Raw genomic sequence first — 14237 nt, forward strand, 5'->3', positions numbered from 1 at the left:
GAAGTAGACGGAGACCAGACAACAAGTGCTTTCTTAGAGTCCTTGAAGCCCACCCTGAGACTTCACCCCTCCCCTGGATTGTCAAGTAAGTGAAGAAATGGGGAGTATGCGCATTTAAGACAAAGGTGAGGAAGAAAAGTTATGGAAGAAGAGCAATAAGGAACCTCTGGAATAGTAAGAAGAGAAGCCGGGAGAGTAATACCACCCCATCGAAGTGAGTGAAGAGCCTCAAAAGAGTGTCTAAGAAAGGAATGAAGAAGATTTAAAAATGCATAAAAAGTGGGGTGTAAAGCATGGCGCAGGTACCAGAGCACCAGGTACGGTTAGGAGCTTTTGGACCACTTGCTCCTCAAAGGGTAGTTCCTGTGGAGAGTGCAGGCCAAAATCAGCCTCTCCAAGAGGGAGAGGCAGAGAAAGTGAGATTGAGAGGAGAGCGGGGAAGGGAGGTCTGTTTCCCTTACTGGGGCACATGTACAGAGGGGTTTTCACTTGGGTGTTTACTTGGGGGCACTCGCTAGGGGAGGGAGCTGGCTCCTGAAGAAACAGAAAACTCTTCAAAGACGGAAGTAGTAGGACAGCATAGCATGTAGGATTCTTGGCATGAGGGAAAGCAAGTAGGCCCTTATAGAAGAGAAGAGAGCAAGCGTTCTTACAAAGCTGAAGGAAGAAGGAGCGAAAAGTGGAGTTGGAAAAAACAGTTTCAGGCGGCAGGTGTGGAATCTAGAGTGTGTCACCAAAGCATTAGATGAGGCCACTTATTTCACGCAAGATGAGTGAAGGTAAGTAAAAGAAGTGTGCTGAGGGACCATAATGGGGGAGAGGGGCCGAGGACGCTCCCTAGGTCTGAAGGCAAGGACTAAGGGCAATATAGGGAGGGTTCTGCTGTAAGCTGGAAACGAAGTCTTTGGCTGGAGTGTGCTGTGTACGTTACAGAGTCAAAAGTTTGGGGGGGCTCTGTGCTTGTCTCATAAAGCCCTTTGAGAGAAATCACCTTCTATGTAAGAACCCTCCCAAGTAATAAATACATGATTGTACAGAGATAGATAAAACACAAAAATGGTGCTAACACCTTTGGTATGCCCTCATACAACAATACATTAATTCTTGATTTAAAAATAAAGAAATGTGAGCATATACAGGTTATAATTTCATATCTCACAGGTCTAAAATTATTATGGGAACTAACCAACTTTCTTCCTGAAACAAATTCAAAACACAGAGGAGAATCTAAGGAATGAAAAAATCAATGAAAAAGTTCCCACTGATTCAGAAAAGGAAAAAAATAAAAAGAACATGAAAATACCTTAACTTCTTAAAAACGATTTTATTTATTTATTTTTTTAAGATTTTATTTATTTATTTGACAGAGAGAGACACAGCGAGAGAGGGAAAGCAAGCAGGGGAGTGGGAGAGGGAGAAGCAGGCTTCCTGCCAAGCAGGGAGCCCGATGCGGGGCTCAATCCCAGGACCCTGGGATCATGACCTGAGCTGAAGGCAGACGCTTAATGACTGAGCCACCCAGGCGCCCCTTAAGATTTTAAGTAATTTGTACACCCAGTGTGAGGCTCAAACTCACAACACCAAGATCAAGAGTCACACATTCCACTGACTGATCCAGCCAGGCATCCCAACAATATCTTAACTTTTTAACAAGTGAAACAAATAGTAAGAGAAGGAACATCTGTACATATCTGGCAAACGACAATAAAGCAAGTGAAGAAACTTATTTGTTTATGTCAAAGAAAGGATGCTAGGCAAGCTTAAAAAGGATTTTAGCAGAATTACAAATTTAGTGCAGGGAAGATTTACAATTAAAAAATTCAGCGGGCACTGCAACAACATAACTTTGTTAGAGAACAGTATCATGACCCATCTTACTCTTAAAATCCATTTATGTTGGCCAACCTGTGAGCAAAATTGCAAATTAAAAGGGATGGGAGGGGCGCCTGGGTGGCTCAGTGGGTTAAAGCCTCCGCCTTTGGCTCAGGTCATGATCCCAGAGTCCTAGGATTGAGCCTCACATCGGGCTCTCTGCTCAGCAGGGAGCCTGCTTCCCCCTCTCTCTCTTCCTGTCTCTTTGCCTACTTGTGATCTCTGTCTGTCAAATCCTGAGTGGCTCAGTGGGTTAAGCCTCTGCCTTCGGCTCAGGTCATGATCTCAGGGTCCTGGGATCAAGCCCCACATTGGGCTCTCTGCTCAGCGGGGAGCCTGCTTCCCCCCCACCTCTCCCTGCCTGCCTCTTTGCCTGCTTGTGATCTCTGTCTGTCAAATAAATAAATAAAATCTTAAAAATAAATAAATAAATAAATAAATAAAAATTTAAAAAAAAAATGTTGGCAAGGATGAAGAAGATCCCCTGTTAACACAGGCTGTGGATGGCCGACTTGATCTGTGGTGGTCAGTGGGGACATGGAAAGAGGCAGAACATAAATATGGACAGTAAGCAAAAACTCAGCTTACTAATGTTATGAAATTAAAAAAAAAAAAAATACCAAATGCTAGTAGGACATATGGAAAACACTGTTGAGATTGTTTAGAGTTTGACCAGAGAAGCCTGTGCCAGGTCGACCAGCAAACCAACGCCACTCTGTAATGCAGCCTGTCATACGGAGAAGGAAGACACCAAGTCGTGGGGAGAGAGCGCCATGCAAATGCTGATTTCATCCGGGGCACCTGTAACTGTATATCTTTGAAAATTAGAGAGTTCTTAGAAGAGCAATAATAATGATTAAGGCAATGGAAGAATTGATTTATGAGGACAGATTAAAGGAGCTAAATATGAATAGCCTGGTTAAGTGACAAGTAGAGGGGTCCATAATAGGAGTCTCCGAGGAAAGAGAATAATTATTTAGCCGGGTACAAGGAGGTATAACTAGAAGTAATGAGATGAAATTAAGAATGGGAAAATTTAAGCTGAATTTCAAGAAAAACTCCCTGATGGCATAATTTATTAGCTCACGGAATAAATTCTCTATGGAAATGGTATAGTGAGGGAAACTTAATAATAGGACTGGACAAAATACCAATAAATAATATAGATAATAATCCGGTGTTTGAAAGAAGGTGGTTACATGCTATGCTTTCCTTGCTTAGAATATCTTCCCATATTTTTCTTTAATAGTCTGTTTATATTTAGTGATTGTTATCCAGATAAGTATCCAGGCAGTTAGCTAAATCAAAAAGGAAATATGTCCTTTAGGTGAGGTTAAGTTAAAATCCCTTTACTCTTCATATACTCTGCAGGAGTGAGCTGAAATAATTTTTTACCACTTTGTTCTAGCAGCGCTGGTTGTGAAGCAAGCTGGACAAGTGTATTAATATTTCTAAAAAACAAAACAAAACAACAAAACAAAACAATCCTCATCTATCATCCCACACAGAGTCTATTCTGATTCTCTGTGCCATGAAACTCATATTTTCATAGACATGTTTAATATAAACAATTTATTGCCATAATAGAAATCAAAAAACTTTATTCCAGCTTTTCTAAATGTAGCTCTATGGTCAATTACTTCACATCAATACCAAGATCAAATAGGCATAATACTAACAAGCAGTTTGCTTAATAATAGTCACCACACTAATTAACCCATCCAGAACATTCTTAATCAGACGCTATTTGTAATGTACAGTTAAGAGAAGCTTGGCAATAAGCTGTTCTAGGCTAAAAAAGAAAATAATACCTTACTGATGGGGTGAAACTGGCTTTTCTATGGACCTGGACAGAATGTGCTGTCCCGGGATTAACTCAAGAGAGTGAGTATGCAAATAGGCACAAGTCTGAACACCTCCTTTCTCTTTCCGAGCTCCAACTCTGGTGGAGGTGTTAATGAGAGTGGAAGAGGTCCTGCGATAAGGAATGAAAGAGAGAAAAGAGTCAGAAGAAAACCAGTGAGATGCCTTGCAGAGCTGAAGCCAGATTTGCCTTTTAATAACCACTCAATTTTTCTTAAAGAAATGCTACTGCCCACCTGACTCACAGAAAGTCTTTCCCTCCTTCTGAGTCTCTCAGTGTTGTCAGAACCTGTTTTACTTTTAGAAATATTCTGATTACTGTAATCATTTGCAATCTGTTATTCACCATGGGGCCCCTCCCCAACCTTTCCCCCCAACCCACAGCCAATCTCTGAAACAGAAGTAGAGCCTCCTCTCAAGTAGAGCCTCTCCTTCCTCACCATAACTGTCCTCCAACACGGTTCCAGAGGCACTGCTTTAACACCCCAGTACTATGTTGGGTAACGTTCTAAGATACAGCGGGTGTATGTACTTTCTAGACTTATATTTGCTTGCTTCTTGCCATCCCCACATCCAAACACACACACCTTAGAGCTGGACATAGAGGAATGGCCTTATTCAGATCAATCTGGAAAGGCTAGATTTCAGAGAAGCTTTAAATGATGTTAAGATGGATAGCAAATGCAGCAAATGCTCTAGGTACCTTGGCTTCTTTCTGCTAAAGTCGAGAGGCTAGAGTTCGTTTAGCTGACTAACAGCGGTAGTCAAAAGGAAGGCGATAAAATAAAGCAAGTCAAGTAAACTTAGGACATTAATATTGGTTCATGTGCTATTGAAGAGAATACCATGGCTGAAATGTATGTCATGGTGGAATACGCTGCTTACCAATAGTTTTTGAGAGATTTCAAAAGAAAGTACTTAATATAGTGAGTTCAACCTATAGAATCTCATAAATACCCACAGATAAGAGTCCACGAGACAGAGATTATCCATGGTCTTGCTTCTCAACAGATCTGGAAGACAGCACGTGAAGAATGATGCAAATTAGCAGATGATTAAAGAGAAAGACAGCATAACCAGTCAAAGGTGATTCTAGACTTGAGCCAAGGCAGAGGGAGGGGCATGTTAGCAACTGTAATAAGGAACGTGCCTTGCGTGTGTGGCTGGCAAGAAGAGGGAGCTGATGAAGTTCAGCCCCTCTCAACATAGACTGGGTCTGAGGGAGGAAGAGTGGTATGGCCACGGTGTTGTATGGCTTAGGCTGAAGTTTTAACAAGGTGTGTTTTGTGCAACACTAGAGAAGGTTTTGTGAGAAAACATGTTTGGTGAATGCTGGGTTAAACAGAGTGAAACATTTCTTTGCTAAAGAACTTCCCAAAGTACATGCTAGTGTATATTATAAATATGTCCACTCATTCGTTCTTTTGTTTAATCAAAAAATATTTATTGAGCACCTATTATGTAAAAGGAATGTTACATTTATCATTTCTCAAACTTAACATTTAATGAAAAAAGGACTCCCCCACTCCCCAACGATGCACCTTAAGAATAAATATCCCACAAAGGATATTCTGGGAAACACTACTGGAGACCCTAGGAGATGCACCGACAGAGTCTGGAAAGCCAGCTAGGAGGTGGCACATTTTACATGGAAGACATGGCAGAAGGAGTGGAGAAATGCATTCACATGAGAAAATGATGAAACTGAAACCAAAGGCCATACACCAAGGCCACATATCAGTAGACAAAGGGAAGTCTGAAAGAAATGAGGGGAATCTGTGAAAAAAAGTGACAGAAGATATGGTTCCAGGCTAATATGGATGATAGCAGAAAAAAAAATCATTTGATTTTATCACAGCCATTTCTGTGGATTCTTGGGTTTAAACCATATCGAGAATTGAGAAGAAAAGAAATAGGAATCAAAGATAAATAACTTTTCCAAAATCAAATGGGAAGACACATCCAGGCAATGTAGTGATCTAAGTTCTTGGGTGATTTATAACAAAAACTATTCACTGTTTCCAAACAATGTGCTGGAAATTAATTACAAAATTAACATTTTTAGAATTTAGCCACATAAGCAAATATCAAAGATAATTAAAAAATCATGCTAGCCCACATGTGTCCAATATATCACTTATATGGTAAGCAGATTTATATAAAACTATAAACTATAAAAATAAAAATCTAGACCTAGCATTCTCATGTGTACACTCCCCCCACCCCCGTATCTCTTGTCACACTATCTTCACTAAATAAAGAAATCACAAGCAAGGAAATCCATCATAATTAAAACTAGATGTTGGGAGACCACAACATTAAACAGAAAGACAGACTTAGGCTTGGTTGGTTGGTTGTAGGATGGCTGCTCTTCCTTCCTGGAGATGGCTAAGGGATAATACTCATAAAATAGATGGCACATGTCTATGGAGGCTGTTTCAACAAGACACTCCTGGCGGAACAAAATATGAACAGATTCAAATCACAGATGAGTCAATCATAATCCACATGCACATAGCACAAATGCTTTTGGGGAGCAACCATCCAACAGCACCGTGGCTGCTTAGGCCACATTGTTTAGATGATCACTGTTTGGTGCCTGAACCAAATTTCATCTCTCGTGGTACAAACTTGCAAAGCCGACATGCAATACTGACAGCGAGAGGGCACGGGTCAAGGGCGTCTCAAAGCAACTACAAAGAATCTGTTTTGTGACAAGATAGAGAAACAGAATCCAGAGACATGAGCTGCAGTCAAAACGAACAAGCAAACCCTACTAATTAGCCTGAGAAATGCACGCTGAGACTGAAAGCAAATTTGTGGTTATCAGACTGGCCTCATTAGTCCCGCCTGGCCCCAAAGAGGACACCCGGAGGGATGAGCGCAAACCCAAACCCAAAAGACAAGCTGCAGCTTCTTCCCCTGGCTGAGGGCCGCCATTTTGCGAAGGCCGTCCCTTTGGTGGTTGGGATGTATGGCTATCCTGGGAAAAGATGGTCCTGGGCTCATGAGTCTGTTCCTTTTCCTTTTTCTTTCCCACCACCGCTTTCCTGAAAATCTAACACTTTCCACATACCTTACTTAGACCATTTGTTTATATGACCTCTTCTGACAATTTGGTTTATGTGGTTAGTATTATTTAACTTAAACAATTATGCCTCAAGCCCCCATGCTCTCTTGATTTCAGAGTGTTTTGGATTGTATACATTGCTAATTTAATTGCCTACTAGCACGAGCAGTTTGTATTGTGCCATTTTCTATTTAAGGTCCATATAAATGTATGAGATGAAAAGCTACCTTGCATGTTGACAGAACAAATGTTTATCAAATCCAGAGCCAGTCTTGTGAGCATATGCATGCTTACTTCTTGTGAGCTCCAGTCCTCCCAGAAAAAAGAGTTCTCTCTGAACAATAAAACCCTCTAGTTTACACAAGGTTTACTACAGAAATTCAACAGTTAGGCAGAGCTATAGGCTGAACTGCAAACAGGGAATCTTTATTTTCCCACTTCCATTTCAAGCTTTAACCACCCACTGGTGGTTAACTCCCCAGGATGTTTGTACTACTTTCTCATTGCCCGGGTCGCTCTGTGGTCCCCCACACATACCATGTGTCTCCTTATAGCCTGTATGTTCGAACTAAGTCCCACTTTGCATCCAGCCCTGAATCATACCCTGTTCTCCATTGTTGGTCTTATTGGAAACAAATCTTAAATTTCCACAGTGTCTCACCTTCCAGGCTCAATGTGTTGTACCCTTCCAAAGGGGACAGTACCCTCACTCCAGGGAATTTATCACAAATGGGATCATTTCAAATACCATAGTAGGCCTATGGAAAAGATGATTTGGGGAGGACAGGTGGAGAGCAATCTCTGTGAAGCACCTTAAGGAACTCCACTCAAGCAATGGGCATGTTGAATAGAAGATAATCCAGGCTGCATCAGTATACAGACACTTCCTGTATTTGTGCATTTATTCAAATAACTTAATTTCTCTGAACCTCAGTTTTCTAATCTATAAAATGGGATAGTGTCTGTTTTTGCAGATTTCTTGAGAGGATTAAAAGAGAATTGTGCCCTGTGGAGAAGCTGAGTAAATCTTTTTTTTTTTTTTTAATTTTTTTTTTAATAAACATATAATGTATTTTTATCCCCAGGGGTACAGGTCTGTGAACTGCCAGGTTTACACACTTCACAGCACTCACCATAGCCCATATCCTCCCCAATGGGAGCTGAGTAAATCTTAATAAACTTCCCAGGCCTTTGCTCATTCAGGCTGACACCTGTACTTAAGGAGTTAGCCCTAAGACCATCTTGAATACAGCAAATTTCCTAGTCAGTCAGTGAATGAGAAACTGTAATCAATCCACAAATACTCATTCAACAAACATCAAAGTTCCTCCTAGATCCCGTCTGTATTGACAAAGCCTTTAGTGCACATGTAGTAACATTTTAAGCCAACTTATTTTGGTCTCTTAGCCCATGAAGCTGTAAATTATCCACACCACTTTTAAACTAAACTGTTTACTGATTCTATTACTAAAATTATCTAATTTTTCAATTCAACCTTAATAACTTGCTCATCATTTGTTTCATTAATAACTCAGAACCAGAACTGCAAAAGCTTCTATCCATTCACCTTAGTTAATGACAATATATAAAAAATGAAAACTGTGGATCTGAAGTAATCTCTTTCAAGCAGGCAGAAGTAGCTGTTCTACATGTACCTAGACTCAGCAAGCTCCTTTGCTAGGATTTACCTTGTTGGCAAGTAAATGTTCTCACTACTCTGGGAATCCCAGGTCTTCTATAGCTTCAATACAGCATCGAAGGAAACTCTAAAAATGACCTCTAATCACGTGTTCTATTCCACGATTTTTTTTTTTTTTTGAGAAGCCATTATTGGAAGTTGAAAGAAGGATGGGAAATGCATTGATAGTAAAGAAACGATCACTTTCTTCTTTCCAAGTAAATGTAAGAATTCCCCTATGGCAGTGTTTCCAACTGGAGACTCTCCCTGAGAGCATGACATCATTTTACTAGTGCTATGGACTGGATGGTGTTCCCTGAAAATTCATAGGTTGAAACCCTAACCTCAAATGTGACTATGTCTGGAGATAGGATCTTTAGGAGGTAATAAGGTTCAGATGAGGTCACAATGGGCCCAAATCTGATACCTTCTAAGAGGCAGAAGAGATCTCTCTCTGTCTCTCTCCTTCCCCTCCTCCTTTCTGCCACCATGTGTGAGGATATGTGGTACAAGGCAGCTGTCTACAAGCCAGGATGAGAGCCCTACCCCAAACCAACCATACCAGCACCCTGTTCTCAGGTGTCCAGTTGCTAGAACAGTGAGAAAATACGTACCCGTTGTTTAAACCCCCTACTTCATGGTTTGTTTGTTTGTTTGTTTGTTGGCAGTCTGAGATGACCAATACAAATAGATACTGCTGTGGAAAGGGGAGAGGGGGTGAACACTGTGATGCATGGAATTTCCTGAACAGCGTATCAGGAAACCAATGGAGTAGAAGGCCCCATATTTATGTTGACAGGCAGTGAGAACAACAGAATATTGTCGAAGAAGAGAGAGCTATCAAAACTTATGAATTTGGAGGACAAAGAGGAGGAAACGTCTGTGAATTTTATTGTGGAGCACAAAATGGTACTTGTTTATTAAGAATTAAGAATAAAGAATAGAGACTGGAGTTTTAGGAAAGACACTATTCTTAAAGATTTGGTTGTGCATAAAGTCACTTAATCTCTCTAACCCTGGGTTTTCTCATCTGATCAATGAGAATACCGCCAGTTGTAGACTTCTCCAGAAGAATAAGGATCCAAACATTGTATCAAATGTACTGAGTATCTTACAGTTCTTATTCAAGGGCAAAAGGGCACACTGGGTCAGTAGAGCTCTAGGCACACTTTCTGGTTTCAAATTCAGGGCTCTGCCACTTATTAGCTGACCTGAGGAAAGTGTTTTTTCTTTAATATCGGTCATTTCACCTGCAAAATGGGGATAATATTAAGGCTACCTTGAAGAATGATGTTTTCCATGTTGTTTGGCACACAGTAAGAGGTCAGTAAATACTATTGTTTTTTATTGTTGATGATAATGGTGAAGAGTATCATCATTATGTTGTTGTGATTACTAAAGAGATACTCGACTCCACTGCCATTTCATAGTGAAACATACTTTCTGAACCAGACTCAGGCTTTTTTAAAGATATATTTTTCCTCTTGTTAACTATTACCAGTTACAGTTTAGCCATTCATTTAAGGCAGGCAATTTTAATATGTTACCTTATTTTCATTTGTGTACTAATCAAAGACTTGTACTCATGCCTAGAGGCACATTAATTACAAAAAGGCCTAATGTTATAAATCAAACAAATATATTCCTTCCTTTCTATTATTTGTTTCCTATAGTACTTTTCTCCTACCTCTCACTTTTCCTTGTCTTTTCTTCTATTTTTTTCATTTTTTCTAACTAGATTTTCCATTTTTTCCCATCTTAAAGCTGCATAAACCAAGAAAGTAAAACCAGGAAATTTAAAACATCAGTTTCCAGGTCTCTGAAGCATGAACAGATGGGCATCAAAAAATCCAGTCGGCTTTTTTTCCTTTTTCATTTGCCCATCCACAACCTGAATAAATCAAAATTACCAGCAAATCCAACTTCTAGCACAAGCCGGTTGTTTTTTATTTCTGCCACCACATTAAATGCTACGGCACTAAGTATTGATTCACTTCAAGTTCTGATTCTATTGCTGTCTAACTGTTAAGCCACAGACACTGATTTTATTCTAAACTGATATTAGAAGATACAGGTTTGTTAATATTACATGTGAAATGAAGCCTTCAAGTGTACAAAGCGAGCGTACAAACACTCCCACTCACTTCAGGTTTTCTATACTTTCCAGTATTTCTATGTTTGCAAACAGATGGGTAAATTGCTGGGCTATTACTAGAATATAACCAAGGCTTGACAGCAAAGAAAGGCCTTAAATACCCAGTGAAAATACTGAGTGAAGAAGGTTCAGAGAAAAAAAAAATTCAGTAACCATTAAACAAAAGTTGGAGTGCCTAGTATACGCCAAACAAATAGCCAAGTTGCAGTCATGGGCCACACGACATGGTAGGTGCTCCGATCAGGAAGAACAGGTATTAGGATGATGGGAACCCAGTCCTGGAGACGACGCTAGCACTAAGGAAGGCTGTCTAGGAGAAGGTCATCTTTCAGGTGAGGCCGCGGAGGTGATCAGAGGTTAGCCAGTTGTAGTAGTGAGAGGTGGGCTATGCTAAGAGTAATAGCATGTGCAAAGCACCTGGGGGGCGGGGTTGGGGAATGGTCCAGGAATAAAAAGCAAAAAATATGGTCAGAGTGTCAACTGGGGGTGAATAGGGAGTGAAGGTAGGGGAGGGGGAGGGACAAAAATGAGATTCACGATAAAACCAGGGAAGGCTTTTCTGCCCTTAGTAATCTAAGAGAAGCTGTTTGTGGCCATTTGAGAAGTTTACAGGCAGATGGGGGCTGAATAAAAACTTCGCTGTAGTGTGAAGAATGGACTGGGGATAGCACCGCAGAGCAAATATCAATTTTTAAGTCCCTCTTGCCTTTTGAATCTCTGCTAAAATAATGGTATGGGAATTTTTTAAAAACAGGCATAGACTTTCAAGGACAAAGAGGAAAACTGAGAAAGATGACAATAGGAAAGAAATGCCAACTAAATTTCGGAAGATGGAAAGCAGACAGAGTGAGTGGCGTTTGAGCACAAAGAAGGCAGAACATGTCTAAGCATGCACACGATTTTGTTTGTGCATGTGATGTTAGCCAAGAAGCAGCAGCTCATGTGTTCCAGACAAACTCCAAAGGCTCAGGTATCAGACATACCAGGTACCTCTGGAGGTGCAGATGCAGAGAATTGAAAACAGAACCAGTAGCAATTCTATAGGAAGTGAGCGCAAACCCCTCTGATTGCTTCCCAGAGCTCAGTGCAGCCAGGCATCTACCTCCTGTCTCCCTTCTCCCCCCCAACCTCCCACTCTTCACCCCAACAGCAGAAAGGAGGCTTGCTCACCAGAAGGGCTGAACCCTAGAAACCAGGTAAGGCTGAATTCAGGCAAAGGTGAGGGAAATTAAGTGAAAGAATTCCCATTTATTGGTGATGCTTCTCTAGTGACCTTCCCAAACCATGTAGCTCTCAGACAGCAACAGATTTCCCCATCCAGGTGACGAGAGGAGCCTTTCTCTGGAAACTCACTGGACTGCCCTGTCGCCAATGACATATGGCGAGGCCACAACAGGATGAGTGAATCCCCATTTGCTCATTGTATGAACAAGGTCACTAGTCCATGAGCCCTGGGTCTGAAACACTAAATACCTTTCAGGGTCTTACACACTCAGATATGAATGGAGAGCCAGGGACCATCAGACATTTGAGGAAAACTATTCAAATGAAATAAGACAAAGGAAATAAGTACAGAAAAGGAACTTGAATGGAGACAGAAGGATGAGTAGAAGAAAACCTAAAAAAAAAAAAATTCCTATAATATCCACAGTGATAAAATAAGATTTTTGCCTTCATGGTGAGAAAAACTGAATTCAATAACAAAGGACATTCAAGAACAAAAAAGAGTGGCTGCAAATTAAAGTATTGTAGCTGAAAAAGAATCATTAGAAGAATTGGAAGAAAAAGTTGAGAGAATTTTACAGGAAGCAGAAAACCAAAAATGAGAAGAATAAAGTAAGAGAAGCAATAACAAAATGAGGCCCATCTAAATTTGAATATTGCCAAACAGGAGTTGAAGAAAATGAAGATGAGGAAAATCATGGGGGAGAAAATCAAAGAAACAATATAAGAAAATTCTCTGTGCTGAAGGGAATGAATGACCAGCATAAGAAAAGAACAAAAATCCAATCCAAACAGCATTATGGAATTTCAGAATACCAGGGTTGAAAAAAGAAAGTCTAATGCCTTTTGGGAAAGTGAACAGGGAGAGTTACATGTAAGTGATCAGAAAGAGACAGGAATGAGACTTCTCTACAGAAAGTTCAAATAGTGGAAAACAATAGAACATTACTTCAAACTTAAGAGGAAAATAATTTTCAATGAGAGCTCAAAACTCAGTCAAATGCCAATCAAATATGAGACAGGATAAAGTCATTTTCAGACATGCAAGTTCTCAAGAAATTTTAGCTCCCATGGACATGCTTTGTGGTAGATGCGCCACACTGAAATGAGAAAGGAAAACAAGGAACACAGAGATACGGGATCAAGGAAATAGTTGACTCAAGGGCCCACAAGGCAACTAGAAGGAACAAGAACTAGAGAATGGAGATCTCCAGGTTGGAGGTATCCAAGGAAAAAGATGGAAATGATAGGTTTCTTGATGTGACTGGTCATATCAAAAAAATGACTCAGTAATAGCGGCAGAGCTTGGGAATGAGTTTGGGATAGTGACAGACACTGGGCAGGTAAAGCCAAAGCAATAATTAGCTTCAGGAAAAAGTGAAGAGTTGTTTAAGGAAGAAAACCTAGTCACAGAATACAAAGATGCTCAGCAGGGAGCATGTTTTTACACAGCAATAATGCTATAAACACAGAATATCTAATCAACCAAAAGTTGAGATATAACCATATTGGAAGGATAGGGTAAGGGAAAGTGTGTGTGTGTGTGTGTGTGTGTGTGTGCGCCCTTGCACACTCAGATTGTAAGAGAGCTAACTAAATCACTTCTACTGGTAGGAAGTAAGTAGATAATGTCTATTTTAAAAATTAAGAAATACAAGACAAGGGGCGCCTGGGTGGCTCAGTGGATTAAAGCCTCTGCCTTTGGCTCAGGTCATGATCTCAGGGTCCTGGGATCGAGCCCTGCATCGGGCTCTCTGCTCAGCGGGGAGTCTGCTTCCCTTCCTCTTTCTCTCTGCCTGCCTCTCTGCCTACTTGTGATCTCTGTCAAATAAATAAAATCTTAAAAAAAAAAAAAAGAAATAGCAAGACAAGAAAAAACTAAACATTTTGTTAGTGGTGGCCTCTGTGGGTGGCAGAACTTACAGGTGAGAAGGACTGGGGCAGGGATTTTGCTTTGTATTTTAGACTTTTGTACTCTCTGATTTTTAAAACTAAATCTAAGTATTACATTGAGAATTCATGATTTCAATAATCTCTGGAAATTTCTTGCCCAAATCTCCTTGAATATTACGTCTAACGATTTCTCTAATTTTTCCTTCTGGAAGTCCTATTAGATATGTGTTGGACTATTATCCTTTTATTTCTTTAAGATCTAGCTTCTAGGTTACTAATTCTCCCTTCATACACATCTCATACTTAACATCTCTACTGAATTTATTTTAATGAATATATTAAAATTCTACATAGTCCTTTTAAAATATGTACTAATTTTCATAATATCTTTTATTTCTCATGTTATAAATTTATTTTTATGTTACTAATTGTTTTAAAAACTTACTTCTTTTTTTAAAAAAAGATTTTATTTTATTTATTTG

General features: G+C 40.0%; 1 protein-coding gene across 3 annotated transcripts in view; it reads right to left on the reverse strand.

Moving 5' to 3' along the window:
• GTDC1 (glycosyltransferase like domain containing 1) overlaps positions 1-14237 on the reverse strand; it is a 391982-nt gene that overhangs the window by 63576 nt on the left and 314169 nt on the right. The gene's annotated exons all lie outside the window — the stretch shown is intronic.

This window comes from Martes martes, assembly GCF_963455335.1.
Source record: "Martes martes genome assembly, chromosome: 3".
NCBI classification, from domain to species: Eukaryota; Metazoa; Chordata; class Mammalia; order Carnivora; family Mustelidae; genus Martes; species Martes martes.